At 49.1% G+C, this 25,051-nt stretch overlaps 44 non-coding genes across 44 annotated transcripts; all 44 read left to right on the top strand.

The window, feature by feature from the left end:
- The first annotated feature begins 81 nt into the window (after positions 1–81).
- Positions 82–163, top strand: Trnas-uga (transfer RNA serine (anticodon UGA)). The gene has a single exon. It is a non-coding gene; the product is annotated as a tRNA-Ser (tRNA).
- Positions 164–745: 582 nt separating this feature from the next.
- Trnaf-gaa (transfer RNA phenylalanine (anticodon GAA)) lies at positions 746–818 on the top strand. Its single transcript has one exon. It is a non-coding gene; the product is annotated as a tRNA-Phe (tRNA).
- A 535-nt stretch (positions 819–1,353) lies between these two features.
- Trnak-uuu (transfer RNA lysine (anticodon UUU)) lies at positions 1,354–1,426 on the top strand. Its single transcript has one exon. It is a non-coding gene; the product is annotated as a tRNA-Lys (tRNA).
- A 137-nt stretch (positions 1,427–1,563) lies between these two features.
- Trnas-cga (transfer RNA serine (anticodon CGA)) lies at positions 1,564–1,645 on the top strand. The gene has a single exon. It is a non-coding gene; the product is annotated as a tRNA-Ser (tRNA).
- A 708-nt stretch (positions 1,646–2,353) lies between these two features.
- Positions 2,354–2,435, top strand: Trnas-uga (transfer RNA serine (anticodon UGA)). The gene has a single exon. It is a non-coding gene; the product is annotated as a tRNA-Ser (tRNA).
- Positions 2,436–3,017: 582 nt separating this feature from the next.
- Trnaf-gaa (transfer RNA phenylalanine (anticodon GAA)) lies at positions 3,018–3,090 on the top strand. The gene has a single exon. It is a non-coding gene; the product is annotated as a tRNA-Phe (tRNA).
- Positions 3,091–3,625: 535 nt separating this feature from the next.
- On the top strand, positions 3,626–3,698 carry Trnak-uuu (transfer RNA lysine (anticodon UUU)). The gene has a single exon. It is a non-coding gene; the product is annotated as a tRNA-Lys (tRNA).
- Positions 3,699–3,835: 137 nt separating this feature from the next.
- Positions 3,836–3,917, top strand: Trnas-cga (transfer RNA serine (anticodon CGA)). The gene has a single exon. It is a non-coding gene; the product is annotated as a tRNA-Ser (tRNA).
- Positions 3,918–4,614: 697 nt separating this feature from the next.
- On the top strand, positions 4,615–4,696 carry Trnas-uga (transfer RNA serine (anticodon UGA)). Its single transcript has one exon. It is a non-coding gene; the product is annotated as a tRNA-Ser (tRNA).
- A 582-nt stretch (positions 4,697–5,278) lies between these two features.
- On the top strand, positions 5,279–5,351 carry Trnaf-gaa (transfer RNA phenylalanine (anticodon GAA)). The gene has a single exon. It is a non-coding gene; the product is annotated as a tRNA-Phe (tRNA).
- A 535-nt stretch (positions 5,352–5,886) lies between these two features.
- On the top strand, positions 5,887–5,959 carry Trnak-uuu (transfer RNA lysine (anticodon UUU)). The gene has a single exon. It is a non-coding gene; the product is annotated as a tRNA-Lys (tRNA).
- Positions 5,960–6,096: 137 nt separating this feature from the next.
- On the top strand, positions 6,097–6,178 carry Trnas-cga (transfer RNA serine (anticodon CGA)). The gene has a single exon. It is a non-coding gene; the product is annotated as a tRNA-Ser (tRNA).
- Positions 6,179–6,886: 708 nt separating this feature from the next.
- On the top strand, positions 6,887–6,968 carry Trnas-uga (transfer RNA serine (anticodon UGA)). The gene has a single exon. It is a non-coding gene; the product is annotated as a tRNA-Ser (tRNA).
- A 582-nt stretch (positions 6,969–7,550) lies between these two features.
- Positions 7,551–7,623, top strand: Trnaf-gaa (transfer RNA phenylalanine (anticodon GAA)). The gene has a single exon. It is a non-coding gene; the product is annotated as a tRNA-Phe (tRNA).
- Positions 7,624–8,158: 535 nt separating this feature from the next.
- Trnak-uuu (transfer RNA lysine (anticodon UUU)) lies at positions 8,159–8,231 on the top strand. The gene has a single exon. It is a non-coding gene; the product is annotated as a tRNA-Lys (tRNA).
- A 137-nt stretch (positions 8,232–8,368) lies between these two features.
- Positions 8,369–8,450, top strand: Trnas-cga (transfer RNA serine (anticodon CGA)). Its single transcript has one exon. It is a non-coding gene; the product is annotated as a tRNA-Ser (tRNA).
- A 708-nt stretch (positions 8,451–9,158) lies between these two features.
- Trnas-uga (transfer RNA serine (anticodon UGA)) lies at positions 9,159–9,240 on the top strand. Its single transcript has one exon. It is a non-coding gene; the product is annotated as a tRNA-Ser (tRNA).
- Positions 9,241–9,822: 582 nt separating this feature from the next.
- Trnaf-gaa (transfer RNA phenylalanine (anticodon GAA)) lies at positions 9,823–9,895 on the top strand. Its single transcript has one exon. It is a non-coding gene; the product is annotated as a tRNA-Phe (tRNA).
- A 535-nt stretch (positions 9,896–10,430) lies between these two features.
- Trnak-uuu (transfer RNA lysine (anticodon UUU)) lies at positions 10,431–10,503 on the top strand. The gene has a single exon. It is a non-coding gene; the product is annotated as a tRNA-Lys (tRNA).
- Positions 10,504–10,640: 137 nt separating this feature from the next.
- Trnas-cga (transfer RNA serine (anticodon CGA)) lies at positions 10,641–10,722 on the top strand. The gene has a single exon. It is a non-coding gene; the product is annotated as a tRNA-Ser (tRNA).
- A 708-nt stretch (positions 10,723–11,430) lies between these two features.
- Trnas-uga (transfer RNA serine (anticodon UGA)) lies at positions 11,431–11,512 on the top strand. The gene has a single exon. It is a non-coding gene; the product is annotated as a tRNA-Ser (tRNA).
- A 582-nt stretch (positions 11,513–12,094) lies between these two features.
- On the top strand, positions 12,095–12,167 carry Trnaf-gaa (transfer RNA phenylalanine (anticodon GAA)). The gene has a single exon. It is a non-coding gene; the product is annotated as a tRNA-Phe (tRNA).
- Positions 12,168–12,702: 535 nt separating this feature from the next.
- Trnak-uuu (transfer RNA lysine (anticodon UUU)) lies at positions 12,703–12,775 on the top strand. Its single transcript has one exon. It is a non-coding gene; the product is annotated as a tRNA-Lys (tRNA).
- A 137-nt stretch (positions 12,776–12,912) lies between these two features.
- Positions 12,913–12,994, top strand: Trnas-cga (transfer RNA serine (anticodon CGA)). Its single transcript has one exon. It is a non-coding gene; the product is annotated as a tRNA-Ser (tRNA).
- A 708-nt stretch (positions 12,995–13,702) lies between these two features.
- On the top strand, positions 13,703–13,784 carry Trnas-uga (transfer RNA serine (anticodon UGA)). Its single transcript has one exon. It is a non-coding gene; the product is annotated as a tRNA-Ser (tRNA).
- Positions 13,785–14,366: 582 nt separating this feature from the next.
- Trnaf-gaa (transfer RNA phenylalanine (anticodon GAA)) lies at positions 14,367–14,439 on the top strand. The gene has a single exon. It is a non-coding gene; the product is annotated as a tRNA-Phe (tRNA).
- A 535-nt stretch (positions 14,440–14,974) lies between these two features.
- Positions 14,975–15,047, top strand: Trnak-uuu (transfer RNA lysine (anticodon UUU)). The gene has a single exon. It is a non-coding gene; the product is annotated as a tRNA-Lys (tRNA).
- Positions 15,048–15,184: 137 nt separating this feature from the next.
- Positions 15,185–15,266, top strand: Trnas-cga (transfer RNA serine (anticodon CGA)). The gene has a single exon. It is a non-coding gene; the product is annotated as a tRNA-Ser (tRNA).
- Positions 15,267–15,974: 708 nt separating this feature from the next.
- Positions 15,975–16,056, top strand: Trnas-uga (transfer RNA serine (anticodon UGA)). Its single transcript has one exon. It is a non-coding gene; the product is annotated as a tRNA-Ser (tRNA).
- A 582-nt stretch (positions 16,057–16,638) lies between these two features.
- On the top strand, positions 16,639–16,711 carry Trnaf-gaa (transfer RNA phenylalanine (anticodon GAA)). Its single transcript has one exon. It is a non-coding gene; the product is annotated as a tRNA-Phe (tRNA).
- Positions 16,712–17,246: 535 nt separating this feature from the next.
- Trnak-uuu (transfer RNA lysine (anticodon UUU)) lies at positions 17,247–17,319 on the top strand. Its single transcript has one exon. It is a non-coding gene; the product is annotated as a tRNA-Lys (tRNA).
- A 137-nt stretch (positions 17,320–17,456) lies between these two features.
- Positions 17,457–17,538, top strand: Trnas-cga (transfer RNA serine (anticodon CGA)). The gene has a single exon. It is a non-coding gene; the product is annotated as a tRNA-Ser (tRNA).
- Positions 17,539–18,246: 708 nt separating this feature from the next.
- Positions 18,247–18,328, top strand: Trnas-uga (transfer RNA serine (anticodon UGA)). Its single transcript has one exon. It is a non-coding gene; the product is annotated as a tRNA-Ser (tRNA).
- Positions 18,329–18,910: 582 nt separating this feature from the next.
- Trnaf-gaa (transfer RNA phenylalanine (anticodon GAA)) lies at positions 18,911–18,983 on the top strand. Its single transcript has one exon. It is a non-coding gene; the product is annotated as a tRNA-Phe (tRNA).
- Positions 18,984–19,518: 535 nt separating this feature from the next.
- On the top strand, positions 19,519–19,591 carry Trnak-uuu (transfer RNA lysine (anticodon UUU)). The gene has a single exon. It is a non-coding gene; the product is annotated as a tRNA-Lys (tRNA).
- A 137-nt stretch (positions 19,592–19,728) lies between these two features.
- Positions 19,729–19,810, top strand: Trnas-cga (transfer RNA serine (anticodon CGA)). The gene has a single exon. It is a non-coding gene; the product is annotated as a tRNA-Ser (tRNA).
- A 708-nt stretch (positions 19,811–20,518) lies between these two features.
- Positions 20,519–20,600, top strand: Trnas-uga (transfer RNA serine (anticodon UGA)). Its single transcript has one exon. It is a non-coding gene; the product is annotated as a tRNA-Ser (tRNA).
- Positions 20,601–21,182: 582 nt separating this feature from the next.
- On the top strand, positions 21,183–21,255 carry Trnaf-gaa (transfer RNA phenylalanine (anticodon GAA)). The gene has a single exon. It is a non-coding gene; the product is annotated as a tRNA-Phe (tRNA).
- A 535-nt stretch (positions 21,256–21,790) lies between these two features.
- On the top strand, positions 21,791–21,863 carry Trnak-uuu (transfer RNA lysine (anticodon UUU)). Its single transcript has one exon. It is a non-coding gene; the product is annotated as a tRNA-Lys (tRNA).
- A 137-nt stretch (positions 21,864–22,000) lies between these two features.
- Trnas-cga (transfer RNA serine (anticodon CGA)) lies at positions 22,001–22,082 on the top strand. The gene has a single exon. It is a non-coding gene; the product is annotated as a tRNA-Ser (tRNA).
- A 708-nt stretch (positions 22,083–22,790) lies between these two features.
- Positions 22,791–22,872, top strand: Trnas-uga (transfer RNA serine (anticodon UGA)). Its single transcript has one exon. It is a non-coding gene; the product is annotated as a tRNA-Ser (tRNA).
- A 582-nt stretch (positions 22,873–23,454) lies between these two features.
- On the top strand, positions 23,455–23,527 carry Trnaf-gaa (transfer RNA phenylalanine (anticodon GAA)). Its single transcript has one exon. It is a non-coding gene; the product is annotated as a tRNA-Phe (tRNA).
- A 535-nt stretch (positions 23,528–24,062) lies between these two features.
- Positions 24,063–24,135, top strand: Trnak-uuu (transfer RNA lysine (anticodon UUU)). Its single transcript has one exon. It is a non-coding gene; the product is annotated as a tRNA-Lys (tRNA).
- A 137-nt stretch (positions 24,136–24,272) lies between these two features.
- Positions 24,273–24,354, top strand: Trnas-cga (transfer RNA serine (anticodon CGA)). The gene has a single exon. It is a non-coding gene; the product is annotated as a tRNA-Ser (tRNA).
- Positions 24,355–25,051: the final 697 nt, after the last annotated feature.

Genomic DNA, 25,051 nt, shown 5'->3' with positions numbered 1-25,051 from the left:
AGAGTGAGGCCACGCCGCTTTCTGCCATTGGATTGCTTCTAAAGGTGCACTTTCACTTGTCGGAAGACGCTACTGCTACCGACAGTCGTGGCCGAGTGGTTAAGGCGTCTGACTTGAAATCAGATTCCCTCTGGGAGCGTAGGTTCGAGTCCTGCCGACTGCGGAAATTTTCTAGCTCTCAAAAGATGGACGTTCAGCTGCATCCTAGCAGTTGCGTCACTACTAAACACGTGGGTCGCCGGCAATGTGCAGTGTTATTGGCTGCAGCGCTACAGTCGCACCCAGAAGCCACAGCTCATCGCCACGTCACACTGCCGTCCACCAGGTGTCAGTGCAAGTGTCGCCTCTCTGGGCAGTGCAGATGTGTCCATTTTAGCTTGCAGACAATTACGTGTAGCAATTTATGAGCTAACGCAAGTCAAATGTTTTAGCGTGTGTATCTGTTAGATACTGCCTCTCACATGGTAGAGAGGCTCACTCCTTCTTGTGTCTCGTTCTCTGCACACGAGTTGCACGTGGCATCGATATAGCAAAGGTTTTCTAGAGCCAGCGAAGTCAATATTACATGAATCGAGTCGACATGTTTGCTTCTTACGATGATGGAATCAGAAGAAATGTGTGTGGTACTTCACTGCATCTGCTGCTCGCCTTTCAGCGTCCCTATGTCTTATCAGACGAAGATGACTGAAATTGGCGGCGATTCAGAGGTTAACGAAGACGCGCAAATCTGCGGACTTACGTGTGAGCCGAAATGGCTCAGTTGGGAGAGCGTTACACTGAAGATCTAAAGGTCCCTGGTTTGATCCCGGGTTTCGGCAAGCGTATGTTTTGAAGCTGATGCCAATGGAATTGCTCCGAGTCTGTGATGATGTAAGTACAGCCGAGAACAAAAATGACTCTATCCTGTAACTGTTCAGGTTGTCTAGTGCTTGCCGTAAGAGGAACACAGTAGGCAACTCCCTGAGAAGTAAGAAAATACGAAAAGTCCTACCAACTGCGTTCCTTTTTTGTGTCAGGAGGTGAAGAACGTCTCCAACGGAACCGTGAAATGAGCGAAAACGTGGGAAGCATTGCATTCGAAGTGCTTGTGAAATTTCCAATTACTCAGTGAGTGTCGACAAAACACGTAAATCCTCTACTCCAACGTATGAGACCTAACGACTGCTGCAGTTTGTTTTTGCATCGTGTGTCAGCATTCTTCGATAGTCTGCTACGAGCTTAGCGCGACACGTTTGTAGACAGCATTCAGGCGACGTTTAATTAGTAACAGCTCCATGCAGCGATAGCACAGCTGTGAAGGACATGAGTCAATGTACAGCTGTGCATCGTGGGATGTTCTCTACTGTCGTGTGAGCCCGGATAGCTCAGTCGGTAGAGCATTAGGCTTTTAACCTAAGGGTCCAGGGTTCAAGTCCCTGTTCGGGCGGAAATTTTAATACTTTGGTAGCGATTCCTCTGGTAGCGGTGGAAACACTACGGAAAAGAATGCAGCTACGCCGTTTTCTGATGCCACAGAGCTTTAAACCGTAGAAGTTGCATGTGTCGGAGAACCTCGACCTACGGGCAGTCGTGGCCGAGTGGTTAAGGCGTCTGACTCGAAATCAGATTCCCTCTTGGAGCGTAGGTTCGAATCCTACCGGCTGCGTGCGATTTTGCGTAAAGAGGAGCAAATATTTTCACACACGTGAACGCGGTTGCAAACCGATGGCGCCATCTTCAACAAGACGAAAATTTCCGTTTAACAATACTGAGTGTCGCGACGGCCGCTGCTTTCTGTGGCTACCGGTTCTCCTCTCACTGACGCTGGGACTGCAGAAAGCCGTCGCAGGCCCACGAGTGCGCTCCTGTCATTTTCTCGCGTCGACGCCGAGTTCGTGAGTACACAGACGTGCTTGGAAGCGTTGGACAGAGCCAACATTCATTTCTCTCTTTTTCAAGAATCGCAATTCAGTCATTCGAGTGCGGCAAAAGCAATGGTGCAGCGTTTCTTTTCTTAAGATCTCGCAGCTACTTGCAAGTATGTCGACCACTTAAGACGACAGAAAACTAGCGTCAGCGGTGCGTCAGTGGGAAGTCGGTGAAGTCGCCATTGGAGCCACAAGCCAGTAATTACGTCATACGAATGACTCGCACGCCACGCAGCTGTACGATAGCTCAGTCGGTAGAGCGTTTGATTTTCAACCAAAGGGTGTTGGGATCAAGGCAATGTCTAGGCGAAAATTAATACACTTTCGTAACGGCTAATGTGCTGGCAATGGAAACACTACAGAAAAGAGTGAGGCCACGCCGCTTTCTGCCATTGGATTGCTTCTAAAGGTGCACTTTCACTTGTCGGAAGACGCTACTGCTACCGACAGTCGTGGCCGAGTGGTTAAGGCGTCTGACTTGAAATCAGATTCCCTCTGGGAGCGTAGGTTCGAGTCCTGCCGACTGCGGAAATTTTCTAGCTCTCAAGAGATGGACGTTCAGCTGCATCCTAGCAGTTGCGTCACTACTAAACACGTGGGTCGCCGGCAATGTGCAGTGTTATTGGCTGCAGCGCTACAGTCGCACCCAGAAGCCACAGCTCATCGCCACGTCACACTGCCGTCCACCAGGTGTCAGTGCAAGTGTCGCCTCTCTGGGCAGTGCAGATGTGTCCATTTTAGCTTGCAGACAATTACGTGTAGCAATTTATGAGCTAACGCAAGTCAAATGTTTTAGCATGTGTATCTGTTAGATACTGCCTCTCACATGGTAGAGAGGCTCACTCCTTCTTGTGTCTCGTTCTCTGCACACGAGTTGCACGTGGCATCGATATAGCAAAGGTTTTCTAGAGCCAGCGAAGTCAATATTACATGAATCGAGTCGACATGTTTGCTTCTTACGATGATGGAATCAGAAGAAATGTGTGTGGTACTTCACTGCATCTGCTGCTCGCCTTTCAGCGTCCCTATGTCTTATCAGACGAAGATGACTGAAATTGGCGGCGATTCAGAGGTTAACGAAGACGCGCAAATCTGCGGACTTACGTGTGAGCCGAAATGGCTCAGTTGGGAGAGCGTTACACTGAAGATCTAAAGGTCCCTGGTTTGATCCCGGGTTTCGGCAAGCGTATGTTTTGAAGCTGATGCCAATGGAATTGCTCCGAGTCTGTGATGATGTAAGTACAGCCGAGAACAAAAATGACTCTATCCTGTAACTGTTCAGGTTGTCTAGTGCTTGCCGTAAGAGGAACACAGTAGGCAACTCCCTGAGAAGTAAGAAAATACGAAAAGTCCTACCAACTGCGTTCCTTTTTTGTGTCAGGAGGTGAAGAACGTCTCCAACGGAACCGTGAAATGAGCGAAAACGTGGGAAGCATTGCATTCGAAGTGCTTGTGAAATTTCCAATTACTCAGTGAGTGTCGACAAAACACGTAAATCCTCTACTCCAACGTATGAGACCTAACGACTGCTGCAGTTTGTTTTTGCATCGTGTGTCAGCATTCTTCGATAGTCTGCTACGAGCTTAGCGCGACACGTTTGTAGACAGCATTCAGGCGACGTTTAATTAGTAACAGCTCCATGCAGCGATAGCACAGCTGTGAAGGACATGAGTCAATGTACAGCTGTGCATCGTGGGATGTTCTCTACTGTCGTGTGAGCCCGGAAAGCTCAGTCGGTAGAGCATTAGGCTTTTAACCTAAGGGTCCAGGGTTCAAGTCCCTGTTCGAGCGGAAATTTTAATACTTTGGTAGCGATTCCTCTGGTAGCGGTGGAAACACTACGGAAAAGAATGCAGCTACGCCGTTTTCTGATGCCACAGAGCTTTAAACCGTAGAAGTTGCATGTGTCGGAGAACTTCGACCTACGGGCAGTCGTGGCCGAGTGGTTAAGGCGTCTGACTCGAAATCAGATTCCCTCTTGGAGCGTAGGTTCGAATCCTACCGGCTGCGTGCGATTTTGCGTAAAGAGGAGCAAATATTTTCACACACGTGAACGCGGTTGCAAACCGATGGCGCCATCTTCAACAAGACGAAAATTTCCGTTTAACAATACTGAGTGTCGCGACGGCCGCTGCTTTCTGTGGCTACCGGTTCTCCTCTCACTGACGCTGGGACTGCAGAAAGCCGTCGCAGGCCCACGAGTGCGCTCCTGTCATTTTCTCGCGTCGACGCCGAGTTCGTGAGTACACAGACGTGCTTGGAAGCGTTGGACAGAGCCAACATTCATTTCTCTCTTTTTCAAGAATCGCAATTCAGTCATTCGAGTGCGGCAAAAGCAATGGTGCAGCGTTTCTTTTCTTAAGATCTCGCAGCTACTTGCAAGTATGTCGACCACTTAAGACGACAGAAAACTAGCGTCAGCGGGAAGTCGGTGAAGTCGCCATTGGAGCCACAAGCCAGTAATTACGTCATACGAATGACTCGCACGCCACGCAGCTGTACGATAGCTCAGTCGGTAGAGCGTTTGATTTTCAACCAAAGGGTGTTGGGATCAAGGCAATGTCTAGGCGAAAATTAATACACTTTCGTAACGGCTAATGTGCTGGCAATGGAAACACTACAGAAAAGAGTGAGGCCACGCCGCTTTCTGCCATTGGATTGCTTCTAAAGGTGCACTTTCACTTGTCGGAAGACGCTACTGCTACCGACAGTCGTGGCCGAGTGGTTAAGGCGTCTGACTTGAAATCAGATTCCCTCTGGGAGCGTAGGTTCGAGTCCTGCCGACTGCGGAAATTTTCTAGCTCTCAAGAGATGGACGTTCAGCTGCATCCTAGCAGTTGCGTCACTACTAAACACGTGGGTCGCCGGCAATGTGCAGTGTTATTGGCTGCAGCGCTACAGTCGCACCCAGAAGCCACAGCTCATCGCCACGTCACACTGCCGTCCACCAGGTGTCAGTGCAAGTGTCGCCTCTCTGGGCAGTGCAGATGTGTCCATTTTAGCTTGCAGACAATTACGTGTAGCAATTTATGAGCTAACGCAAGTCAAATGTTTTAGCGTGTGTATCTGTTAGATACTGCCTCTCACATGGTAGAGAGGCTCACTCCTTCTTGTGTCTCGTTCTCTGCACACGAGTTGCACGTGGCATCGATATAGCAAAGGTTTTCTAGAGCCAGCGAAGTCAATATTACATGAATCGAGTCGACATGTTTGCTTCTTACGATGATGGAATCAGAAGAAATGTGTGTGGTACTTCACTGCATCTGCTGCTCGCCTTTCAGCGTCCCTATGTCTTATCAGACGAAGATGACTGAAATTGGCGGCGATTCAGAGGTTAACGAAGACGCGCAAATCTGCGGACTTACGTGTGAGCCGAAATGGCTCAGTTGGGAGAGCGTTACACTGAAGATCTAAAGGTCCCTGGTTTGATCCCGGGTTTCGGCAAGCGTATGTTTTGAAGCTGATGCCAATGGAATTGCTCCGAGTCTGTGATGATGTAAGTACAGCCGAGAACAAAAATGACTCTATCCTGTAACTGTTCAGGTTGTCTAGTGCTTGCCGTAAGAGGAACACAGTAGGCAACTCCCTGAGAAGTAAGAAAATACGAAAAGTCCTACCAACTGCGTTCCTTTTTTGTGTCAGGAGGTGAAGAACGTCTCCAACGGAACCGTGAAATGAGCGAAAACGTGGGAAGCATTGCATTCGAAGTGCTTGTGAAATTTCCAATTACTCAGTGAGTGTCGACAAAACACGTAAATCCTCTACTCCAACGTATGAGACCTAACGACTGCTGCAGTTTGTTTTTGCATCGTGTGTCAGCATTCTTCGATAGTCTGCTACGAGCTTAGCGCGACACGTTTGTAGACAGCATTCAGGCGACGTTTAATTAGTAACAGCTCCATGCAGCGATAGCACAGCTGTGAAGGACATGAGTCAATGTACAGCTGTGCATCGTGGGATGTTCTCTACTGTCGTGTGAGCCCGGATAGCTCAGTCGGTAGAGCATTAGGCTTTTAACCTAAGGGTCCAGGGTTCAAGTCCCTGTTCGGGCGGAAATTTTAATACTTTGGTAGCGATTCCTCTGGTAGCGGTGGAAACACTACGGAAAAGAATGCAGCTACGCCGTTTTCTGATGCCACAGAGCTTTAAACCGTAGAAGTTGCATGTGTCGGAGAACCTCGACCTACGGGCAGTCGTGGCCGAGTGGTTAAGGCGTCTGACTCGAAATCAGATTCCCTCTTGGAGCGTAGGTTCGAATCCTACCGGCTGCGTGCGATTTTGCGTAAAGAGGAGCAAATATTTTCACACACGTGAACGCGGTTGCAAACCGATGGCGCCATCTTCAACAAGACGAAAATTTCCGTTTAACAATACTGAGTGTCGCGACGGCCGCTGCTTTCTGTGGCTACCGGTTCTCCTCTCACTGACGCTGGGACTGCAGAAAGCCGTCGCAGGCCCACGAGTGCGCTCCTGTCATTTTCTCGCGTCGACGCCGAGTTCGTGAGTACACAGACGTGCTTGGAAGCGTTGGACAGAGCCAACATTCATTTCTCTCTTTTTCAAGAATCGCAATTCAGTCATTCGAGTGCGGCAAAAGCAATGGTGCAGCGTTTCTTTTCTTAAGATCTCGCAGCTACTTGCAAGTATGTCGACCACTTAAGACGACAGAAAACTAGCGTCAGCGGTGCGTCAGTGGGAAGTCGGTGAAGTCGCCATTGGAGCCACAAGCCAGTAATTACGTCATACGAATGACTCGCACGCCACGCAGCTGTACGATAGCTCAGTCGGTAGAGCGTTTGATTTTCAACCAAAGGGTGTTGGGATCAAGGCAATGTCTAGGCGAAAATTAATACACTTTCGTAACGGCTAATGTGCTGGCAATGGAAACACTACAGAAAAGAGTGAGGCCACGCCGCTTTCTGCCATTGGATTGCTTCTAAAGGTGCACTTTCACTTGTCGGAAGACGCTACTGCTACCGACAGTCGTGGCCGAGTGGTTAAGGCGTCTGACTTGAAATCAGATTCCCTCTGGGAGCGTAGGTTCGAGTCCTGCCGACTGCGGAAATTTTCTAGCTCTCAAGAGATGGACGTTCAGCTGCATCCTAGCAGTTGCGTCACTACTAAACACGTGGGTCGCCGGCAATGTGCAGTGTTATTGGCTGCAGCGCTACAGTCGCACCCAGAAGCCACAGCTCATCGCCACGTCACACTGCCGTCCACCAGGTGTCAGTGCAAGTGTCGCCTCTCTGGGCAGTGCAGATGTGTCCATTTTAGCTTGCAGACAATTACGTGTAGCAATTTATGAGCTAACGCAAGTCAAATGTTTTAGCGTGTGTATCTGTTAGATACTGCCTCTCACATGGTAGAGAGGCTCACTCCTTCTTGTGTCTCGTTCTCTGCACACGAGTTGCACGTGGCATCGATATAGCAAAGGTTTTCTAGAGCCAGCGAAGTCAATATTACATGAATCGAGTCGACATGTTTGCTTCTTACGATGATGGAATCAGAAGAAATGTGTGTGGTACTTCACTGCATCTGCTGCTCGCCTTTCAGCGTCCCTATGTCTTATCAGACGAAGATGACTGAAATTGGCGGCGATTCAGAGGTTAACGAAGACGCGCAAATCTGCGGACTTACGTGTGAGCCGAAATGGCTCAGTTGGGAGAGCGTTACACTGAAGATCTAAAGGTCCCTGGTTTGATCCCGGGTTTCGGCAAGCGTATGTTTTGAAGCTGATGCCAATGGAATTGCTCCGAGTCTGTGATGATGTAAGTACAGCCGAGAACAAAAATGACTCTATCCTGTAACTGTTCAGGTTGTCTAGTGCTTGCCGTAAGAGGAACACAGTAGGCAACTCCCTGAGAAGTAAGAAAATACGAAAAGTCCTACCAACTGCGTTCCTTTTTTGTGTCAGGAGGTGAAGAACGTCTCCAACGGAACCGTGAAATGAGCGAAAACGTGGGAAGCATTGCATTCGAAGTGCTTGTGAAATTTCCAATTACTCAGTGAGTGTCGACAAAACACGTAAATCCTCTACTCCAACGTATGAGACCTAACGACTGCTGCAGTTTGTTTTTGCATCGTGTGTCAGCATTCTTCGATAGTCTGCTACGAGCTTAGCGCGACACGTTTGTAGACAGCATTCAGGCGACGTTTAATTAGTAACAGCTCCATGCAGCGATAGCACAGCTGTGAAGGACATGAGTCAATGTACAGCTGTGCATCGTGGGATGTTCTCTACTGTCGTGTGAGCCCGGATAGCTCAGTCGGTAGAGCATTAGGCTTTTAACCTAAGGGTCCAGGGTTCAAGTCCCTGTTCGGGCGGAAATTTTAATACTTTGGTAGCGATTCCTCTGGTAGCGGTGGAAACACTACGGAAAAGAATGCAGCTACGCCGTTTTCTGATGCCACAGAGCTTTAAACCGTAGAAGTTGCATGTGTCGGAGAACCTCGACCTACGGGCAGTCGTGGCCGAGTGGTTAAGGCGTCTGACTCGAAATCAGATTCCCTCTTGGAGCGTAGGTTCGAATCCTACCGGCTGCGTGCGATTTTGCGTAAAGAGGAGCAAATATTTTCACACACGTGAACGCGGTTGCAAACCGATGGCGCCATCTTCAACAAGACGAAAATTTCCGTTTAACAATACTGAGTGTCGCGACGGCCGCTGCTTTCTGTGGCTACCGGTTCTCCTCTCACTGACGCTGGGACTGCAGAAAGCCGTCGCAGGCCCACGAGTGCGCTCCTGTCATTTTCTCGCGTCGACGCCGAGTTCGTGAGTACACAGACGTGCTTGGAAGCGTTGGACAGAGCCAACATTCATTTCTCTCTTTTTCAAGAATCGCAATTCAGTCATTCGAGTGCGGCAAAAGCAATGGTGCAGCGTTTCTTTTCTTAAGATCTCGCAGCTACTTGCAAGTATGTCGACCACTTAAGACGACAGAAAACTAGCGTCAGCGGTGCGTCAGTGGGAAGTCGGTGAAGTCGCCATTGGAGCCACAAGCCAGTAATTACGTCATACGAATGACTCGCACGCCACGCAGCTGTACGATAGCTCAGTCGGTAGAGCGTTTGATTTTCAACCAAAGGGTGTTGGGATCAAGGCAATGTCTAGGCGAAAATTAATACACTTTCGTAACGGCTAATGTGCTGGCAATGGAAACACTACAGAAAAGAGTGAGGCCACGCCGCTTTCTGCCATTGGATTGCTTCTAAAGGTGCACTTTCACTTGTCGGAAGACGCTACTGCTACCGACAGTCGTGGCCGAGTGGTTAAGGCGTCTGACTTGAAATCAGATTCCCTCTGGGAGCGTAGGTTCGAGTCCTGCCGACTGCGGAAATTTTCTAGCTCTCAAAAGATGGACGTTCAGCTGCATCCTAGCAGTTGCGTCACTACTAAACACGTGGGTCGCCGGCAATGTGCAGTGTTATTGGCTGCAGCGCTACAGTCGCACCCAGAAGCCACAGCTCATCGCCACGTCACACTGCCGTCCACCAGGTGTCAGTGCAAGTGTCGCCTCTCTGGGCAGTGCAGATGTGTCCATTTTAGTTTGCAGACAATTACGTGTAGCAATTTATGAGCTGACGCAAGTCAAATGTTTTAGCGTGTGTATCTGTTAGATACTGCCTCTCACATGGTAGAGAGGCTCACTCCTTCTTGTGTCTCGTTCTCTGCACACGAGTTGCACGTGGCATCGATATAGCAAAGGTTTTCTAGAGCCAGCGAAGTCAATATTACATGAATCGAGTCGACATGTTTGCTTCTTACGATGATGGAATCAGAAGAAATGTGTGTGGTACTTCACTGCATCTGCTGCTCGCCTTTCAGCGTCCCTATGTCTTATCAGACGAAGATGACTGAAATTGGCGGCGATTCAGAGGTTAACGAAGACGCGCAAATCTGCGGACTTACGTGTGAGCCGAAATGGCTCAGTTGGGAGAGCGTTACACTGAAGATCTAAAGGTCCCTGGTTTGATCCCGGGTTTCGGCAAGCGTATGTTTTGAAGCTGATGCCAATGGAATTGCTCCGAGTCTGTGATGATGTAAGTACAGCCGAGAACAAAAATGACTCTATCCTGTAACTGTTCAGGTTGTCTAGTGCTTGCCGTAAGAGGAACACAGTAGGCAACTCCCTGAGAAGTAAGAAAATACGAAAAGTCCTACCAACTGCGTTCCTTTTTTGTGTCAGGAGGTGAAGAACGTCTCCAACGGAACCGTGAAATGAGCGAAAACGTGGGAAGCATTGCATTCGAAGTGCTTGTGAAATTTCCAATTACTCAGTGAGTGTCGACAAAACACGTAAATCCTCTACTCCAACGTATGAGACCTAACGACTGCTGCAGTTTGTTTTTGCATCGTGTGTCAGCATTCTTCGATAGTCTGCTACGAGCTTAGCGCGACACGTTTGTAGACAGCATTCAGGCGACGTTTAATTAGTAACAGCTCCATGCAGCGATAGCACAGCTGTGAAGGACATGAGTCAATGTACAGCTGTGCATCGTGGGATGTTCTCTACTGTCGTGTGAGCCCGGATAGCTCAGTCGGTAGAGCATTAGGCTTTTAACCTAAGGGTCCAGGGTTCAAGTCCCTGTTCGGGCGGAAATTTTAATACTTTGGTAGCGATTCCTCTGGTAGCGGTGGAAACACTACGGAAAAGAATGCAGCTACGCCGTTTTCTGATGCCACAGAGCTTTAAACCGTAGAAGTTGCATGTGTCGGAGAACCTCGACCTACGGGCAGTCGTGGCCGAGTGGTTAAGGCGTCTGACTCGAAATCAGATTCCCTCTTGGAGCGTAGGTTCGAATCCTACCGGCTGCGTGCGATTTTGCGTAAAGAGGAGCAAATATTTTCACACACGTGAACGCGGTTGCAAACCGATGGCGCCATCTTCAACAAGACGAAAATTTCCGTTTAACAATACTGAGTGTCGCGACGGCCGCTGCTTTCTGTGGCTACCGGTTCTCCTCTCACTGACGCTGGGACTGCAGAAAGCCGTCGCAGGCCCACGAGTGCGCTCCTGTCATTTTCTCGCGTCGACGCCGAGTTCGTGAGTACACAGACGTGCTTGGAAGCGTTGGACAGAGCCAACATTCATTTCTCTCTTTTTCAAGAATCGCAATTCAGTCATTCGAGTGCGGCAAAAGCAATGGTGCAGCGTTTCTTTTCTTAAGATCTCGCAGCTACTTGCAAGTATGTCGACCACTTAAGACGACAGAAAACTAGCGTCAGCGGTGCGTCAGTGGGAAGTCGGTGAAGTCGCCATTGGAGCCACAAGCCAGTAATTACGTCATACGAATGACTCGCACGCCACGCAGCTGTACGATAGCTCAGTCGGTAGAGCGTTTGATTTTCAACCAAAGGGTGTTGGGATCAAGGCAATGTCTAGGCGAAAATTAATACACTTTCGTAACGGCTAATGTGCTGGCAATGGAAACACTACAGAAAAGAGTGAGGCCACGCCGCTTTCTGCCATTGGATTGCTTCTAAAGGTGCACTTTCACTTGTCGGAAGACGCTACTGCTACCGACAGTCGTGGCCGAGTGGTTAAGGCGTCTGACTTGAAATCAGATTTCCTCTGGGAGCGTAGGTTCGAGTCCTGCCGACTGCGGAAATTTTCTAGCTCTCAAAAGATGGACGTTCAGCTGCATCCTAGCAGTTGCGTCACTACTAAACACGTGGGTCGCCGGCAATGTGCAGTGTTATTGGCTGCAGCGCTACAGTCGCACCCAGAAGCCACAGCTCATCGCCACGTCACACTGCCGTCCACCAGGTGTCAGTGCAAGTGTCGCCTCTCTGGGCAGTGCAGATGTGTCCATTTTAGCTTGCAGACAATTACGTGTAGCAATTTATGAGCTGACGCAAGTCAAATGTTTTAGCGTGTGTATCTGTTAGATACTGCCTCTCACATGGTAGAGAGGCTCACTCCTTCTTGTGTCTCGTTCTCTGCACACGAGTTGCACGTGGCATCGATATAGCAAAGGTTTTCTAGAGCCAGCGAAGTCAATATTACATGAATCGAGTCGACATGTTTGCTTCTTACGATGATGGAATCAGAAGAAATGTGTGTGGTACTTCACTGCATCTGCTGCTCGCCTTTCAGCGTCCCTATGTCTTATCAGACGAAGATGACTGAAATTGGCGGCGATTCAGAGGTTAACGAAGACGCGCAAATCTGCGGACTTACGTGTGAGCCGAAATGGCTCAGTTGGGAGAGCGTTACACTGAAGATCTAAAGGTCCCTGGTTTGATCCCGGGTTTCGGCAAGCGTATGTTTTGAAGCTGATGCCAATGGAATTGCTCCGAGTCTGTGATGATGTAAGTACAGCCGAGAACAAAAATGACTCTATCCTGTAACTGTTCAGGTTGTCTAGTGCTTGCCGTAAGAGGAACACAGTAGGCAACTCCCTGAGAAGTAAGAAAATACGAAAAGTCCTACCAACTGCGTTCCTTTTTTGTGTCAGGAGGTGAAGAACGTCTCCAACGGAACCGTGAAATGAGCGAAAACGTGGGAAGCATTGCATTCGAAGTGCTTGTGAAATTTCCAATTACTCAGTGAGTGTCGACAAAACACGTAAATCCTCTACTCCAACGTATGAGACCTAACGACTGCTGCAGTTTGTTTTTGCATCGTGTGTCAGCATTCTTCGATAGTCTGCTACGAGCTTAGCGCGACACGTTTGTAGACAGCATTCAGGCGACGTTTAATTAGTAACAGCTCCATGCAGCGATAGCACAGCTGTGAAGGACATGAGTCAATGTACAGCTGTGCATCGTGGGATGTTCTCTACTGTCGTGTGAGCCCGGATAGCTCAGTCGGTAGAGCATTAGGCTTTTAACCTAAGGGTCCAGGGTTCAAGTCCCTGTTCGGGCGGAAATTTTAATACTTTGGTAGCGATTCCTCTGGTAGCGGTGGAAACACTACGGAAAAGAATGCAGCTACGCCGTTTTCTGATGCCACAGAGCTTTAAACCGTAGAAGTTGCATGTGTCGGAGAACCTCGACCTACGGGCAGTCGTGGCCGAGTGGTTAAGGCGTCTGACTCGAAATCAGATTCCCTCTTGGAGCGTAGGTTCGAATCCTACCGGCTGCGTGCGATTTTGCGTAAAGAGGAGCAAATATTTTCACACACGTGAACGCGGTTGCAAACCGATGGCGCCATCTTCAACAAGACGAAAATTTCCGTTTAACAATACTGAGTGTCGCGACGGCCGCTGCTTTCTGTGGCTACCGGTTCTCCTCTCACTGACGCTGGGACTGCAGAAAGCCGTCGCAGGCCCACGAGTGCGCTCCTGTCATTTTCTCGCGTCGACGCCGAGTTCGTGAGTACACAGACGTGCTTGGAAGCGTTGGACAGAGCCAACATTCATTTCTCTCTTTTTCAAGAATCGCAATTCAGTCATTCGAGTGCGGCAAAAGCAATGGTGCAGCGTTTCTTTTCTTAAGATCTCGCAGCTACTTGCAAGTATGTCGACCACTTAAGACGACAGAAAACTAGCGTCAGCGGTGCGTCAGTGGGAAGTCGGTGAAGTCGCCATTGGAGCCACAAGCCAGTAATTACGTCATACGAATGACTCGCACGCCACGCAGCTGTACGATAGCTCAGTCGGTAGAGCGTTTGATTTTCAACCAAAGGGTGTTGGGATCAAGGCAATGTCTAGGCGAAAATTAATACACTTTCGTAACGGCTAATGTGCTGGCAATGGAAACACTACAGAAAAGAGTGAGGCCACGCCGCTTTCTGCCATTGGATTGCTTCTAAAGGTGCACTTTCACTTGTCGGAAGACGCTACTGCTACCGACAGTCGTGGCCGAGTGGTTAAGGCGTCTGACTTGAAATCAGATTCCCTCTGGGAGCGTAGGTTCGAGTCCTGCCGACTGCGGAAATTTTCTAGCTCTCAAAAGATGGACGTTCAGCTGCATCCTAGCAGTTGCGTCACTACTAAACACGTGGGTCGCCGGCAATGTGCAGTGTTATTGGCTGCAGCGCTACAGTCGCACCCAGAAGCCACAGCTCATCGCCACGTCACACTGCCGTCCACCAGGTGTCAGTGCAAGTGTCGCCTCTCTGGGCAGTGCAGATGTGTCCATTTTAGCTTGCAGACAATTACGTGTAGCAATTTATGAGCTGACGCAAGTCAAATGTTTTAGCGTGTGTATCTGTTAGATACTGCCTCTCACATGGTAGAGAGGCTCACTCCTTCTTGTGTCTCGTTCTCTGCACACGAGTTGCACGTGGCATCGATATAGCAAAGGTTTTCTAGAGCCAGCGAAGTCAATATTACATGAATCGAGTCGACATGTTTGCTTCTTACGATGATGGAATCAGAAGAAATGTGTGTGGTACTTCACTGCATCTGCTGCTCGCCTTTCAGCGTCCCTATGTCTTATCAGACGAAGATGACTGAAATTGGCGGCGATTCAGAGGTTAACGAAGACGCGCAAATCTGCGGACTTACGTGTGAGCCGAAATGGCTCAGTTGGGAGAGCGTTACACTGAAGATCTAAAGGTCCCTGGTTTGATCCCGGGTTTCGGCAAGCGTATGTTTTGAAGCTGATGCCAATGGAATTGCTCCGAGTCTGTGATGATGTAAGTACAGCCGAGAACAAAAATGACTCTATCCTGTAACTGTTCAGGTTGTCTAGTGCTTGCCGTAAGAGGAACACAGTAGGCAACTCCCTGAGAAGTAAGAAAATACGAAAAGTCCTACCAACTGCGTTCCTTTTTTGTGTCAGGAGGTGAAGAACGTCTCCAACGGAACCGTGAAATGAGCGAAAACGTGGGAAGCATTGCATTCGAAGTGCTTGTGAAATTTCCAATTACTCAGTGAGTGTCGACAAAACACGTAAATCCTCTACTCCAACGTATGAGACCTAACGACTGCTGCAGTTTGTTTTTGCATCGTGTGTCAGCATTCTTCGATAGTCTGCTACGAGCTTAGCGCGACACGTTTGTAGACAGCATTCAGGCGACGTTTAATTAGTAACAGCTCCATGCAGCGATAGCACAGCTGTGAAGGACATGAGTCAATGTACAGCTGTGCATCGTGGGATGTTCTCTACTGTCGTGTGAGCCCGGATAGCTCAGTCGGTAGAGCATTAGGCTTTTAACCTAAGGGTCCAGGGTTCAAGTCCCTGTTCGGGCGGAAATTTTAATACTTTGGTAGCGATTCCTCTGGTAGCGGTGGAAACACTACGGAAAAGAATGCAGCTACGCCGTTTTCTGATGCCACAGAGCTTTAAACCGTAGAAGTTGCATGTGTCGGAGAACCTCGACCTACGGGCAGTCGTGGCCGAGTGGTTAAGGCGTCTGACTCGAAATCAGATTCCCTCTTGGAGCGTAGGTTCGAATCCTACCGGCTGCGTGCGATTTTGCGTAAAGAGGAGCAAATATTTTCACACACGTGAACGCGGTTGCAAACCGATGGCGCCATCTTCAACAAGACGAAAATTTCCGTTTAACAATACTGAGTGTCGCGACGGCCGCTGCTTTCTGTGGCTACCGGTTCTCCTCTCACTGACGCTGGGACTGCAGAAAGCCGTCGCAGGCCCACGAGTGCGCTCCTGTCATTTTCTCGCGTCGACGCCGAGTTCGTGAGTACACAGACGTGCTTGGAAGCGTTGGACAGAGCCAACATTCATTTCTCTCTTTTTCAAGAATCGCAATTCAGTCATTCGAGTGCGGCAAAAGCAATGGTGCAGCGTTTCTTTTCTTAAGATCTCGCAGCTACTTGCAAGTATGTCGACCACTTAAGACGACAGAAAACTAGCGTCAGCGGTGCGTCAGTGGGAAGTCGGTGAAGTCGCCATTGGAGCCACAAGCCAGTAATTACGTCATACGAATGACTCGCACGCCACGCAGCTGTACGATAGCTCAGTCGGTAGAGCGTTTGATTTTCAACCAAAGGGTGTTGGGATCAAGGCAATGTCTAGGCGAAAATTAATACACTTTCGTAACGGCTAATGTGCTGGCAATGGAAACACTACAGAAAAGAGTGAGGCCACGCCGCTTTCTGCCATTGGATTGCTTCTAAAGGTGCACTTTCACTTGTCGGAAGACGCTACTGCTACCGACAGTCGTGGCCGAGTGGTTAAGGCGTCTGACTTGAAATCAGATTCCCTCTGGGAGCGTAGGTTCGAGTCCTGCCGACTGCGGAAATTTTCTAGCTCTCAAAAGATGGACGTTCAGCTGCATCCTAGCAGTTGCGTCACTACTAAACACGTGGGTCGCCGGCAATGTGCAGTGTTATTGGCTGCAGCGCTACAGTCGCACCCAGAAGCCACAGCTCATCGCCACGTCACACTGCCGTCCACCAGGTGTCAGTGCAAGTGTCGCCTCTCTGGGCAGTGCAGATGTGTCCATTTTAGCTTGCAGACAATTACGTGTAGCAATTTATGAGCTGACGCAAGTCAAATGTTTTAGCGTGTGTATCTGTTAGATACTGCCTCTCACATGGTAGAGAGGCTCACTCCTTCTTGTGTCTCGTTCTCTGCACACGAGTTGCACGTGGCATCGATATAGCAAAGGTTTTCTAGAGCCAGCGAAGTCAATATTACATGAATCGAGTCGACATGTTTGCTTCTTACGATGATGGAATCAGAAGAAATGTGTGTGGTACTTCACTGCATCTGCTGCTCGCCTTTCAGCGTCCCTATGTCTTATCAGACGAAGATGACTGAAATTGGCGGCGATTCAGAGGTTAACGAAGACGCGCAAATCTGCGGACTTACGTGTGAGCCGAAATGGCTCAGTTGGGAGAGCGTTACACTGAAGATCTAAAGGTCCCTGGTTTGATCCCGGGTTTCGGCAAGCGTATGTTTTGAAGCTGATGCCAATGGAATTGCTCCGAGTCTGTGATGATGTAAGTACAGCCGAGAACAAAAATGACTCTATCCTGTAACTGTTCAGGTTGTCTAGTGCTTGCCGTAAGAGGAACACAGTAGGCAACTCCCTGAGAAGTAAGAAAATACGAAAAGTCCTACCAACTGCGTTCCTTTTTTGTGTCAGGAGGTGAAGAACGTCTCCAACGGAACCGTGAAATGAGCGAAAACGTGGGAAGCATTGCATTCGAAGTGCTTGTGAAATTTCCAATTACTCAGTGAGTGTCGACAAAACACGTAAATCCTCTACTCCAACGTATGAGACCTAACGACTGCTGCAGTTTGTTTTTGCATCGTGTGTCAGCATTCTTCGATAGTCTGCTACGAGCTTAGCGCGACACGTTTGTAGACAGCATTCAGGCGACGTTTAATTAGTAACAGCTCCATGCAGCGATAGCACAGCTGTGAAGGACATGAGTCAATGTACAGCTGTGCATCGTGGGATGTTCTCTACTGTCGTGTGAGCCCGGATAGCTCAGTCGGTAGAGCATTAGGCTTTTAACCTAAGGGTCCAGGGTTCAAGTCCCTGTTCGGGCGGAAATTTTAATACTTTGGTAGCGATTCCTCTGGTAGCGGTGGAAACACTACGGAAAAGAATGCAGCTACGCCGTTTTCTGATGCCACAGAGCTTTAAACCGTAGAAGTTGCATGTGTCGGAGAACCTCGACCTACGGGCAGTCGTGGCCGAGTGGTTAAGGCGTCTGACTCGAAATCAGATTCCCTCTTGGAGCGTAGGTTCGAATCCTACCGGCTGCGTGCGATTTTGCGTAAAGAGGAGCAAATATTTTCACACACGTGAACGCGGTTGCAAACAGATGGCGCCATCTTCAACAAGACGAAAATTTCCGTTTAACAATACTGAGTGTCGCGACGGCCGCTGCTTTCTGTGGCTACCGGTTCTCCTCTCACTGACGCTGGGACTGCAGAAAGCCGTCGCAGGCCCACGAGTGCGCTCCTGTCATTTTCTCGCGTCGACGCCGAGTTCGTGAGTACACAGACGTGCTTGGAAGCGTTGGACAGAGCCAACATTCATTTCTCTCTTTTTCAAGAATCGCAATTCAGTCATTCGAGTGCGGCAAAAGCAATGGTGCAGCGTTTCTTTTCTTAAGATCTCGCAGCTACTTGCAAGTATGTCGACCACTTAAGACGACAGAAAACTAGCGTCAGCGGTGCGTCAGTGGGAAGTCGGTGAAGTCGCCATTGGAGCCACAAGCCAGTAATTACGTCATACGAATGACTCGCACGCCACGCAGCTGTACGATAGCTCAGTCGGTAGAGCGTTTGATTTTCAACCAAAGGGTGTTGGGATCAAGGCAATGTCTAGGCGAAAATTAATACACTTTCGTAACGGCTAATGTGCTGGCAATGGAAACACTACAGAAAAGAGTGAGGCCACGCCGCTTTCTGCCATTGGATTGCTTCTAAAGGTGCACTTTCACTTGTCGGAAGACGCTACTGCTACCGACAGTCGTGGCCGAGTGGTTAAGGCGTCTGACTTGAAATCAGATTCCCTCTGGGAGCGTAGGTTCGAGTCCTGCCGACTGCGGAAATTTTCTAGCTCTCAAAAGATGGACGTTCAGCTGCATCCTAGCAGTTGCGTCACTACTAAACACGTGGGTCGCCGGCAATGTGCAGTGTTATTGGCTGCAGCGCTACAGTCGCACCCAGAAGCCACAGCTCATCGCCACGTCACACTGCCGTCCACCAGGTGTCAGTGCAAGTGTCGCCTCTCTGGGCAGTGCAGATGTGTCCATTTTAGCTTGCAGACAATTACGTGTAGCAATTTATGAGCTGACGCAAGTCAAATGTTTTAGCGTGTGTATCTGTTAGATACTGCCTCTCACATGGTAGAGAGGCTCACTCCTTCTTGTGTCTCGTTCTCTGCACACGAGTTGCACGTGGCATCGATATAGCAAAGGTTTTCTAGAGCCAGCGAAGTCAATATTACATGAATCGAGTCGACATGTTTGCTTCTTACGATGATGGAATCAGAAGAAATGTGTGTGGTACTTCACTGCATCTGCTGCTCGCCTTTCAGCGTCCCTATGTCTTATCAGACGAAGATGACTGAAATTGGCGGCGATTCAGAGGTTAACGAAGACGCGCAAATCTGCGGACTTACGTGTGAGCCGAAATGGCTCAGTTGGGAGAGCGTTACACTGAAGATCTAAAGGTCCCTGGTTTGATCCCGGGTTTCGGCAAGCGTATGTTTTGAAGCTGATGCCAATGGAATTGCTCCGAGTCTGTGATGATGTAAGTACAGCCGAGAACAAAAATGACTCTATCCTGTAACTGTTCAGGTTGTCTAGTGCTTGCCGTAAGAGGAACACAGTAGGCAACTCCCTGAGAAGTAAGAAAATACGAAAAGTCCTACCAACTGCGTTCCTTTTTTGTGTCAGGAGGTGAAGAACGTCTCCAACGGAACCGTGAAATGAGCGAAAACGTGGGAAGCATTGCATTCGAAGTGCTTGTGAAATTTCCAATTACTCAGTGAGTGTCGACAAAACACGTAAATCCTCTACTCCAACGTATGAGACCTAACGACTGCTGCAGTTTGTTTTTGCATCGTGTGTCAGCATTCTTCGATAGTCTGCTACGAGCTTAGCGCGACACGTTTGTAGACAGCATTCAGGCGACGTTTAATTAGTAACAGCTCCATGCAGCGATAGCACAGCTGTGAAGGACATGAGTCAATGTACAGCTGTGCATCGTGGGATGTTCTCTACTGTCGTGTGAGCCCGGATAGCTCAGTCGGTAGAGCATTAGGCTTTTAACCTAAGGGTCCAGGGTTCAAGTCCCTGTTCGGGCGGAAATTTTAATACTTTGGTAGCGATTCCTCTGGTAGCGGTGGAAACACTACGGAAAAGAATGCAGCTACGCCGTTTTCTGATGCCACAGAGCTTTAAACCGTAGAAGTTGCATGTGTCGGAGAACCTCGACCTACGGGCAGTCGTGGCCGAGTGGTTAAGGCGTCTGACTCGAAATCAGATTCCCTCTTGGAGCGTAGGTTCGAATCCTACCGGCTGCGTGCGATTTTGCGTAAAGAGGAGCAAATATTTTCACACACGTGAACGCGGTTGCAAACCGATGGCGCCATCTTCAACAAGACGAAAATTTCCGTTTAACAATACTGAGTGTCGCGACGGCCGCTGCTTTCTGTGGCTACCGGTTCTCCTCTCACTGACGCTGGGACTGCAGAAAGCCGTCGCAGGCCCACGAGTGCGCTCCTGTCATTTTCTCGCGTCGACGCCGAGTTCGTGAGTACACAGACGTGCTTGGAAGCGTTGGACAGAGCCAACATTCATTTCTCTCTTTTTCAAGAATCGCAATTCAGTCATTCGAGTGCGGCAAAAGCAATGGTGCAGCGTTTCTTTTCTTAAGATCTCGCAGCTACTTGCAAGTATGTCGACCACTTAAGACGACAGAAAACTAGCGTCAGCGGTGCGTCAGTGGGAAGTCGGTGAAGTCGCCATTGGAGCCACAAGCCAGTAATTACGTCATACGAATGACTCGCACGCCACGCAGCTGTACGATAGCTCAGTCGGTAGAGCGTTTGATTTTCAACCAAAGGGTGTTGGGATCAAGGCAATGTCTAGGCGAAAATTAATACACTTTCGTAACGGCTAATGTGCTGGCAATGGAAACACTACAGAAAAGAGTGAGGCCACGCCGCTTTCTGCCATTGGATTGCTTCTAAAGGTGCACTTTCACTTGTCTGAAGACGCTACTGCTACCGACAGTCGTGGCCGAGTGGTTAAGGCGTCTGACTTGAAATCAGATTCCCTCTGGGAGCGTAGGTTCGAGTCCTGCCGACTGCGGAAATTTTCTAGCTCTCAAAAGATGGACGTTCAGCTGCATCCTAGCAGTTGCGTCACTACTAAACACGTGGGTCGCCGGCAATGTGCAGTGTTATTGGCTGCAGCGCTACAGTCGCACCCAGAAGCCACAGCTCATCGCCACGTCACACTGCCGTCCACCAGGTGTCAGTGCAAGTGTCGCCTCTCTGGGCAGTGCAGATGTGTCCATTTTAGCTTGCAGACAATTACGTGTAGCAATTTATGAGCTAACGCAAGTCAAATGTTTTAGCGTGTGTATCTGTTAGATACTGCCTCTCACATGGTAGAGAGGCTCACTCCTTCTTGTGTCTCGTTCTCTGCACACGAGTTGCACGTGGCATCGATATAGCAAAGGTTTTCTAGAGCCAGCGAAGTCAATATTACATGAATCGAGTCGACATGTTTGCTTCTTACGATGATGGAATCAGAAGAAATGTGTGTGGTACTTCACTGCATCTGCTGCTCGCCTTTCAGCGTCCCTATGTCTTATCAGACGAAGATGACTGAAATTGGCGGCGATTCAGAGGTTAACGAAGACGCGCAAATCTGCGGACTTACGTGTGAGCCGAAATGGCTCAGTTGGGAGAGCGTTACACTGAAGATCTAAAGGTCCCTGGTTTGATCCCGGGTTTCGGCAAGCGTATGTTTTGAAGCTGATGCCAATGGAATTGCTCCGAGTCTGTGATGATGTAAGTACAGCCGAGAACAAAAATGACTCTATCCTGTAACTGTTCAGGTTGTCTAGTGCTTGCCGTAAGAGGAACACAGTAGGCAACTCCCTGAGAAGTAAGAAAATACGAAAAGTCCTACCAACTGCGTTCCTTTTTTGTGTCAGGAGGTGAAGAACGTCTCCAACGGAACCGTGAAATGAGCGAAAACGTGGGAAGCATTGCATTCGAAGTGCTTGTGAAATTTCCAATTACTCAGTGAGTGTCGACAAAACACGTAAATCCTCTACTCCAACGTATGAGACCTAACGACTGCTGCAGTTTGTTTTTGCATCGTGTGTCAGCATTCTTCGATAGTCTGCTACGAGCTTAGCGCGACACGTTTGTAGACAGCATTCAGGCGACGTTTAATTAGTAACAGCTCCATGCAGCGATAGCACAGCTGTGAAGGACATGAGTCAATGTACAGCTGTGCATCGTGGGATGTTCTCTACTGTCGTGTGAGCCCGGATAGCTCAGTCGGTAGAGCATTAGGCTTTTAACCTAAGGGTCCAGGGTTCAAGTCCCTGTTCGGGCGGAAATTTTAATACTTTGGTAGCGATTCCTCTGGTAGCGGTGGAAACACTACGGAAAAGAATGCAGCTACGCCGTTTTCTGATGCCACAGAGCTTTAAACCGTAGAAGTTGCATGTGTCGGAGAACCTCGACCTACGGGCAGTCGTGGCCGAGTGGTTAAGGCGTCTGACTCGAAATCAGATTCCCTCTTGGAGCGTAGGTTCGAATCCTACCGGCTGCGTGCGATTTTGCGTAAAGAGGAGCAAATATTTTCACACACGTGAACGCGGTTGCAAACCGATGGCGCCATCTTCAACAAGACGAAAATTTCCGTTTAACAATACTGAGTGTCGCGACGGCCGCTGCTTTCTGTGGCTACCGGTTCTCCTCTCACTGACGCTGGGACTGCAGAAAGCCGTCGCAGGCCCACGAGTGCGCTCCTGTCATTTTCTCGCGTCGACGCCGAGTTCGTGAGTACACAGACGTGCTTGGAAGCGTTGGACAGAGCCAACATTCATTTCTCTCTTTTTCAAGAATCGCAATTCAGTCATTCGAGTGCGGCAAAAGCAATGGTGCAGCGTTTCTTTTCTTAAGATCTCGCAGCTACTTGCAAGTATGTCGACCACTTAAGACGACAGAAAACTAGCGTCAGCGGTGCGTCAGTGGGAAGTCGGTGAAGTCGCCATTGGAGCCACAAGCCAGTAATTACGTCATACGAATGACTCGCACGCCACGCAGCTGTACGATAGCTCAGTCGGTAGAGCGTTTGATTTTCAACCAAAGGGTGTTGGGATCAAGGCAATGTCTAGGCGAAAATTAATACACTTTCGTAACGGCTAATGTGCTGGCAATGGAAACACTACAGAAAAGAGTGAGGCCACGCCGCTTTCTGCCATTGGATTGCTTCTAAAGGTGCACTTTCACTTGTCTGAAGACGCTACTGCTACCGACAGTCGTGGCCGAGTGGTTAAGGCGTCTGACTTGAAATCAGATTCCCTCTGGGAGCGTAGGTTCGAGTCCTGCCGACTGCGGAAATTTTCTAGCTCTCAAAAGATGGACGTTCAGCTGCATCCTAGCAGTTGCGTCACTACTAAACACGTGGGTCGCCGGCAATGTGCAGTGTTATTGGCTGCAGCGCTACAGTCGCACCCAGAAGCCACAGCTCATCGCCACGTCACACTGCCGTCCACCAGGTGTCAGTGCAAGTGTCGCCTCTCTGGGCAGTGCAGATGTGTCCATTTTAGCTTGCAGACAATTACGTGTAGCAATTTATGAGCTAACGCAAGTCAAATGTTTTAGCGTGTGTATCTGTTAGATACTGCCTCTCACATGGTAGAGAGGCTCACTCCTTCTTGTGTCTCGTTCTCTGCACACGAGTTGCACGTGGCATCGATATAGCAAAGGTTTTCTAGAGCCAGCGAAGTCAATATTACATGAATCGAGTCGACATGTTTGCTTCTTACGATGATGGAATCAGAAGAAATGTGTGTGGTACTTCACTGCATCTGCTGCTCGCCTTTCAGCGTCCCTATGTCTTATCAGACGAAGATGACTGAAATTGGCGGCGATTCAGAGGTTAACGAAGACGCGCAAATCTGCGGACTTACGTGTGAGCCGAAATGGCTCAGTTGGGAGAGCGTTACACTGAAGATCTAAAGGTCCCTGGTTTGATCCCGGGTTTCGGCAAGCGTATGTTTTGAAGCTGATGCCAATGGAATTGCTCCGAGTCTGTGATGATGTAAGTACAGCCGAGAACAAAAATGACTCTATCCTGTAACTGTTCAGGTTGTCTAGTGCTTGCCGTAAGAGGAACACAGTAGGCAACTCCCTGAGAAGTAAGAAAATACGAAAAGTCCTACCAACTGCGTTCCTTTTTTGTGTCAGGAGGTGAAGAACGTCTCCAACGGAACCGTGAAATGAGCGAAAACGTGGGAAGCATTGCATTCGAAGTGCTTGTGAAATTTCCAATTACTCAGTGAGTGTCGACAAAACACGTAAATCCTCTACTCCAACGTATGAGACCTAACGACTGCTGCAGTTTGTTTTTGCATCGTGTGTCAGCATTCTTCGATAGTCTGCTACGAGCTTAGCGCGACACGTTTGTAGACAGCATTCAGGCGACGTTTAATTAGTAACAGCTCCATGCAGCGATAGCACAGCTGTGAAGGACATGAGTCAATGTACAGCTGTGCATCGTGGGATGTTCTCTACTGTCGTGTGAGCCCGGATAGCTCAGTCGGTAGAGCATTAGGCTTTTAACCTAAGGGTCCAGGGTTCAAGTCCCTGTTCGGGCGGAAATTTTAATACTTTGGTAGCGATTCCTCTGGTAGCGGTGGAAACACTACGGAAAAGAATGCAGCTACGCCGTTTTCTGATGCCACAGAGCTTTAAACCGTAGAAGTTGCATGTGTCGGAGAACCTCGACCTACGGGCAGTCGTGGCCGAGTGGTTAAGGCGTCTGACTCGAAATCAGATTCCCTCTTGGAGCGTAGGTTCGAATCCTACCGGCTGCGTGCGATTTTGCGTAAAGAGGAGCAAATATTTTCACACACGTGAACGCGGTTGCAAACCGATGGCGCCATCTTCAACAAGACGAAAATTTCCGTTTAACAATACTGAGTGTCGCGACGGCCGCTGCTTTCTGTGGCTACCGGTTCTCCTCTCACTGACGCTGGGACTGCAGAAAGCCGTCGCAGGCCCACGAGTGCGCTCCTGTCATTTTCTCGCGTCGACGCCGAGTTCGTGAGTACACAGACGTGCTTGGAAGCGTTGGACAGAGCCAACATTCATTTCTCTCTTTTTCAAGAATCGCAATTCAGTCATTCGAGTGCGGCAAAAGCAATGGTGCAGCGTTTCTTTTCTTAAGATCTCGCAGCTACTTGCAAGTATGTCGACCACTTAAGACGACAGAAAACTAGCGTCAGCGGTGCGTCAGTGGGAAGTCGGTGAAGTCGCCATTGGAGCCACAAGCCAGTAATTACGTCATACGAATGACTCGCACGCCACGCAGCTGTACGATAGCTCAGTCGGTAGAGCGTTTGATTTTCAACCAAAGGGTGTTGGGATCAAGGCAATGTCTAGGCGAAAATTAATACACTTTCGTAACGGCTAATGTGCTGGCAATGGAAACACTACAGAAAAGAGTGAGGCCACGCCGCTTTCTGCCATTGGATTGCTTCTAAAGGTGCACTTTCACTTGTCGGAAGACGC

The sequence above is a fragment of the Schistocerca gregaria genome, chromosome 3, assembly GCF_023897955.1.
Source record: "Schistocerca gregaria isolate iqSchGreg1 chromosome 3, iqSchGreg1.2, whole genome shotgun sequence".
Taxonomy (NCBI): Eukaryota; Metazoa; Arthropoda; class Insecta; order Orthoptera; family Acrididae; genus Schistocerca; species Schistocerca gregaria.
Note: the sequence above shows the minus strand (reverse complement) of the source record. Positions and strands in the feature narration are given on the sequence as shown.